This window comes from Muscardinus avellanarius (assembly GCF_963383645.1).
Source record: "Muscardinus avellanarius genome assembly, chromosome: 16".
Lineage (NCBI taxonomy): Eukaryota > Metazoa > Chordata > Mammalia > Rodentia > Gliridae > Muscardinus > Muscardinus avellanarius.
The window spans coordinates 6,552,608-6,559,457 of NC_137802.1; positions in this window are offsets into that span (position 1 = coordinate 6,552,608).

Below are 6,850 nucleotides of genomic sequence, written 5' to 3' on the forward strand. Positions count from 1 at the left end.
CCACTGCGCCTCGCTGCCCGTGGTACTGGGGATTAGACACAGGCATTCTACCACAGAGCTACACCCCAGCCCTTTTTTTTTTTTTTTTTTTGGTGGTGGTACTGGGGGTGGAACCCAGGTGCTTTTCTACCTCCGGGCTATACTCCCAAACTTATATTTTATTTGGAAACAGGGTCTCACTAAGTTGCTGAGAGCCTCGCTAAGCGCTGGGATTACAAGCGTGCACCACCACGCCCAGCTTCTATTTTTTATTTTGAAACTATCTCATTAAGTTAACAGAAGGTCTCACTAAGTTGTGGAGATTGGCCTCAAACCTGTGATCCTCCTGTCTCAACCTAAAAGTATTGTGATTACAGACTTGGCCCACCATGCCCAGATGGATGTGTGTGGGGTGTGTGTGTGTGTGTGTGTGTGTAAGGGGGGAAGTTACTGGGTATTGAACCCAAAGGCAGTGTCTATCCCCTAGCCACGCCCTACCCCTTTCTCATATTTTCCTTTTGTTTGTTTATTTATTTATTTTGGTGGTACTGGGGATGGAACCCTTCTATCTTCGGGCTACACTCCCAGACCTATTTTTTATATTTTATTTGGAAACAGGGTCTCTTAAGCCAGCTGAGGCTGGCTTCGAACCTGTGCGATCCTCCTGTCTCCGCCTCCCAAGTGCAGGGATTACAAGCGTGCGCCACCACGCCCGGCTTCATTTATTTATTTGTTTGTTTGTTTAGTTTTGCAGTACTGGGGGTGGAACCTAGGGGCATTCTATTTTTTTATTCTTTATGTTGAAACAAGGTCTCACTAGGTTGCAGAGGGCCTAAGTAGCTGAGGCTGGCCGCGAACCGAATCCTCCTGTCTCGGCCTCCTAAGTACTAGGATTATAGGCAGGTGCCGCCACTCCTGCCACCTGTGGATCCTCCGGGCCTTGAGTAAGTGAGGAATGATCCGCTCACGGAGGCCGGGCGGGGCGCGGGCATCTGGAAGAGCCACAGTGCTGCTCCTGGAGGGTAGTTAAGACACGGCCAGGCAGGCGTGAGGGCGCCCTGTGTAGTAAGGGAGCCAGGCAGGCGTGAGGGCGCCCTGTGTGGTAAGGGAGCTCCCGGCTTTGGGAAGGACCTGTGGTCCACAGAAAGCTTAAGAAATCTAGAGTAGGGGCCTGGAAATACTCCTGCGTGGTTGAGTGCCGTGGCGTGGCAGTCAGGGCCCAGGGCTGTTGACCTGGCCTCTGCCCCAGGGGAAGCGGGTAGAGCCCTAGGGTGCAGCACAGGGAGGGCACTGCCTGGCCACAGCGGCGCAGCCCTAGGGTGCAGGCACAGGTTTGGGTGTGGGGAGCGCCTGGCCCTGCTGGTTCGTGGCCTGGGGACCTCGGGTCAGCCGAGCAGGCATCCTCACCCCAAATAGAAGCCAGGTGCGAACAGCGGCTCCTCTGCCGCTTCCTAGGCCGTACGGAACAAAGCGACTTTTGTTGGGGACTAACCCAGATTCTGAAATGCCATCTTAGGTTACGTGGCTTCTGGCCAGGCGCGAGAGGCCCCGGTGCCATCGCAGGCAGCAGGGCGGGGTGTGCGCCAGGCCAGGCCACTCGGGGCAGGCGCAACCTCCTTGTCCCTCCGCCAGCCGGTAGTCGGCAAGGGCCCTGCCCACTGGCTGCGCTCACCTGTGACTGCCACAGCGATGTGCGAGGACACCAAGACTCCGGTGCTGGACCCGCTGCAACACCCCCCGGCGAGGCCTCGGGACTGGCTCATGTAACTAATTTTGTTTTCACTTACTTTTTTTTGTAGTACTTGGGATGGAACCCAGGAGCATTCTACCTCTGAGCTACACCCACAGCCCTGTTTTTTTATTCTTTATTTCGAAACAGGGTCTCACTGAGTTGCGGAAGGCCTCACTAAGTAGCTGAGGCTGTCCGCAAACCGCGGTCCTCTGGTTCTCATCCTCCCAAATGCTGGGATTACAAGTGTGCGCCACCACGCCCAGCTTAATTTTGTTAATTTTTGATACTGGGTATTGAATCTAGGGGTTTTGTACCACCAAGCTAAATTAGCCCTCATTTTTATTTTTGTGGTACTGGGGATGGAACCCAGGGACATTCTACCTCCGAACTACACCCCTAACCCTATTTTTTATTCTTTATTTTGAAACAGGGTCTCACTGAATTGTAAAGGGCCTAAGTAGCTGAGGCTCAGCCTCCCAAATGCTGGGATTACAAGTGTACACCACCATGCCTGGCTCCAGTCCTATTTTTTATTCTTTGAGTCAGGATCTCACTAAGTTGCGGAGGGCTTAAGTAGCTGAGGCTGGCCGCGAACTGCGGTCCTGCTGCCTTGGCCTCCCAAGTACTAAGCATACGTCACCACTCATAGCTCAATTAATTAATTAATTAATTAATTTATGGTGGTACTGGGGTTCCTGGAAGCCCTTCTACCTCCGGGCTACACTCCCAGACCTATTTTTACATTTTTATTTGGAAACAGGGTCTCCTAAGCCAGCGCGTGCGGCTGGCTTCGAACTTGTGTGATCCTCCTGCCTCTGCCTCCCGAGCGCGGGGATGACAAGCGTGCGCCACCACGCCTGGCTTCAATTTTTATTTTTTAATTGTAAACGGCCTCACTAGGTTGCTGAGAGCCTCGCTAAATTGCCAGGGCTGGCTTTGAAGCTATGATCCTCCCCAGTACTAGGGTTACAGTTGTGTGCCACCACGCCCAGCCTTCAGCCTCGTTTTTAAACTACCCACCTCCACTGTGATTTGAGAGGAGCAAAGAGCCGCTGGGTAAATGGGCAGCTCAGCAGGAGCCGTGGAGAGCAGATGACTCCTCTTCAGCCCCACTCCTCAGGGCGCACAGCTGAGCCTTTGTTTCCCCTCCGCGGCGCCGAGGGGCTGCTGTCTGCAAGGAAAAGCTCACTTGGTTTCAGTTTGCAGTCTGAGCTTTGGACAGGAAGCACAAGATGGCCTACGCCTGCCCGCATCAAGGAAAACCCCAGGAGGCTTGAAAGTTGAACATTACCAGACGCCCGAGGGCAGAATTACTTAAAAACCGAGCTTTTCAGGCTTCTTAGCAGAATTCAGGGATGAAAGGGCAAAAAACAAAAACAAACTGAGGACAGAAAAACTGAAGGGCAGCAACATCCCAGACGAAGCCAACATGGCGGCACACGCTTGTGATCCCAGCTTGGGAGGCTGAGACAGGAGGATCGCAGGGTTGCAGCAGCCTCAGCTACTGAGTGAGGCCCTTTGCAACTATTTAAAAATAAAGAATAAAAAACCAGGCTGGGGGGGTAGCTCAGAGGTAGAATGCCCCCGGGTTCCATCCCCAGGACTGCAAAAAATAAAATAGGGCTGAAGGTATAGCTTGGTAGTAGAATGCCTCTAGGTTCAATCTCCAGTAATACAAAAAGAAGGGGGGGGGGAAATCCCACATGAAAATAAATGGTGTTCAGAGGTCAAGGGCTGAAACCAGCTGCCCTGTGGGCGGCCTCTGGCTCGATGGTGGGGCTTGAGCACAGGTGCGGCAGCTGCTGTCCAGGCTGGGCCTGTTCACAGTCCGGAGGCCGGCCTGCCCTGGCAGGGACACTCGGGAGCGCTGACAGCAGGGCCTACGGGCCGCTGGGCTCTAGGCAGGCGCATCTGTCTCAGCTTGTGCTTCCTGCATCTCCCTGGAACTTGTCCACCTCCTCTAGAGCAGCGGCCTGCATGCTCTGCCTCTGGCAAGCAGCTGTTGTCCAGGTGTGTGTGTGTGTGTGTGTGTGTGTGTGTGTGTGTGTGTGAGTGAGGATTGAACCCTGGTGCATTTTGCCTTCGGGTTTTATTTATTTATTTATTTTTTGCAGTATTGAAGGTTGGATCCAGGGGCATTCTACCTCTGAGCTACACCCTCAGCCCTACTTTTTTGTGGTCTCGCTAGCTTCCCAAGTACTGGAATCACAAGTGTGTGCCACCATGCCCAGTTAATCTACCTAGATTTCAGTTACTCTATTCTACACTGTATTATTTTCTATCTATATGATAGAGTTTCTCACCCAGGCAATGGTGGTGGTGCACGTCTGTAATCCCAGTACTCGAGAGGCTGAGACGGAAGGATCACAGGTTCGAGGCAGGCCCTGTTTCGCAAAAATAATCAAGGGCTAGGAACATAGGTTGGAAGTGGGTAAACCAGCCAGTGACGAAAGAGAAAAGTTTTAGCCAGGTGTGGTGGCACACACTCGTAATCCCAGTACCTGGGAAGCTGGGACAGGAGGATGGCAGGTTCGAGACTAACTTCAACATAACATAACAAGGGTAGCTCAGAGGTATAATGCCCCTGGGTTCCAACCCAAGTACCACCAAAAAAAAAAAAAAAAGCCGGGCATGGTGGCGCACACTTGTAATTCCAGCGCTTGGGAGGCTGAGACAGGGGGAATCACACGGGTTCGAAGCCAGCCTCAGCTACTTAGCGAGGCTCTCAGCAACTTAGTGAGACCCTGTTGCCAAATAAAATATTAAAAAAATAGGTCTGGGAGTATAGCCCGGAGGTAGAAGGGTTCCAAAAACAAAACAAGAATACAAAATAGAGCTGATGATGTAGTTCAGAGGTAGAATGCCCCTGGGATCTTGCTCAGTTGCTGAGGCTGACTTCAAACCTGATACCCTGTCTCAGCCCCCCATGGACTGGGCTTGCGGGCTGTGCCATCCTGCCGGCTCTTGTCTTTGGACGGCGCAGTCTGCCATTGATGAACTTGCATTCCCAAGGCCTTCAATCCTGTGCCAGAAAGAAGTCTAAGGGCAGCTGTTGCTGTGCTGATCACTGGTTTAGTGGAGGGGACAGCAGCTGGACACAGGCCCTTCTGAATGTGTCGGTCAATGGAGACAGAGGAGACGCGTCCTCTGGCTCCAGGCCGGGAGCATCTCTGCCCTGCACGGGCACGTGCCATGCTAACAGCTTCGCTGGGCATGGCTCGCCGGGCAGGGGCTGCTACTGCCATCTGGCTCCGGCCTACTGCGGACACTGAGGGCCCTCGCTCCCGTCGGGAGTAGGACGGTGGCTGATGACACAGGAGGCTGAAGAACCACCCGTCATGTCTGTAGCCACGTTTCACCACAGGCTCCCGGGATGTCCAGGGCGTGCTGCAAGTTACGGCAGGTCGCCACCCACCCACTCCTACTCCCCGGAGACCGGCCCCTCTGCCCCAGAGGCCCTCCTGATCATCTGCAGAGCAGCTGTTTGAAATAGCTCAACATGGCCAGAGCTGGGATACAGTGTTGGACATCAGCATGACAGGCCAGAAATTTTTTTTGGTGGAACTGGGGGTGGAACCCAGGGGCTTTCTACTTCTGAGCTACACTCTCAGACCTAGTTTATATTTTGTTTGGAAACAGGGTCTCACTAAGTTGCTGAGAGCCTCACTAAGTAGCTGAAGCTGGCTTTGAACCTGTGCAATCCTCCTGTCTCAGCCTCCCGAGCATGGGGATTAAAAGCGTGCACCACCACGCCTGGCAACGGGCCAGATTTTTGTTGTTGTTTTGTTTTTTGTTTTGCAGTACTGGGGATGGAACCCAGGGAAATTCTACCTCCGAGCTACACCCCTAGCCCTATTTTTTATTCTCTTATTTTGAAACAGGGTCTCACTGAGCTGCAAAGGGCCTAAGTAGCCAACGCTGTTCTCAAACTGCGATCCTCCTGTCTTAGCCTCCCAAATGATGAGATTACAAGCGTGCACCACCACGCCCGGCGTAACGGGCCAGATTTTTATTCCAATTCAGGGGAGTCTATACAGACCCCTACTATTTCAACTTTAAGTTTCAGTAATGGGAAAAATTTTCCCTGAGCTTTAGAAGTGAAGGTGCCCCAATCAGTGAGCCTGTGTATGCTTAATAAATCAGTGGACACAGGTCTTTCTGGCCAAGATACAACTGACAAGTAGCTTCCGTGAAGCCCTCCTGCCAGGAGCCTGACCGTCATGGCCAGTCTGGGAGGCTGCACTCTCTAAGGCGTAGGCCCACGCAGGGGCTCCCTGTGTGCTCCCCCCCTTTTTTGTGGTACTAGGGATGGAACCCAGAAACATTCTACCTCTGAGCTACACCCCCAGCTCTACTTTTTATTCTTTACTTTGTTGTTCTTTTTTGTCTTTTTATTTTATTTATTTATTTATTTATTTATTTATTTATTTATTGCGGGTCTGGGGATGGAACCCAGGGGTATTCGACCTCCAAGCCACACCCAAAGCCCTATTTTTTTATTCTTTATTTTGAAACAGGGTCTCACTGAGTTGCAGAGGGCCTCACTAAGTAGCTAAGGCTGCCCGCGAACCGTGATCCTCCAGTCTCAGCCTCTGGAATGCTGGGATGACAAGTGTGCACCACCGCGCCCGGTTTTTTTAAATTTTTTTTAAATGGGGTCTCACAGAGTTGCGAAGGGCCTCGCTAAGTAGCTGAGGCTGTCTGCGAACTGCAATCCTCCGGTCTCAGCCTCCCAAATGCTGGGATTACAAGTGTGCACCACCACGCCTGGCTCCTCTTTTTCTTTTTTGGTGGTACTAGATATTGAACTCAGAACTTAGGTGTTCTACTTTTGAACTATACCCCAGCCCCTTCCCCTTTTTTTGGAAAATGGTCTAAGTTGCTGAGGCTGGCCTCAAACCTGGGATCCTGTCTCAGCCTTACAAGTGTTGGGATTACAGGCTTGTGCCACCACGCCCAGCTGGCTGCCATCTCTTTAGGAAATTCATTTGCTTGGAGTGGTATCTAGCATCCTACAGGGTTACGGTGAGAGTCAGCAAGCATATGGGGAATCCTTTTGATGGTAAAGCTAGCTTCACCTGGGATTTGCCACTCTTCCATCACACACTTGCCCGTTTTCCATGTTGAACAGGCCATCAC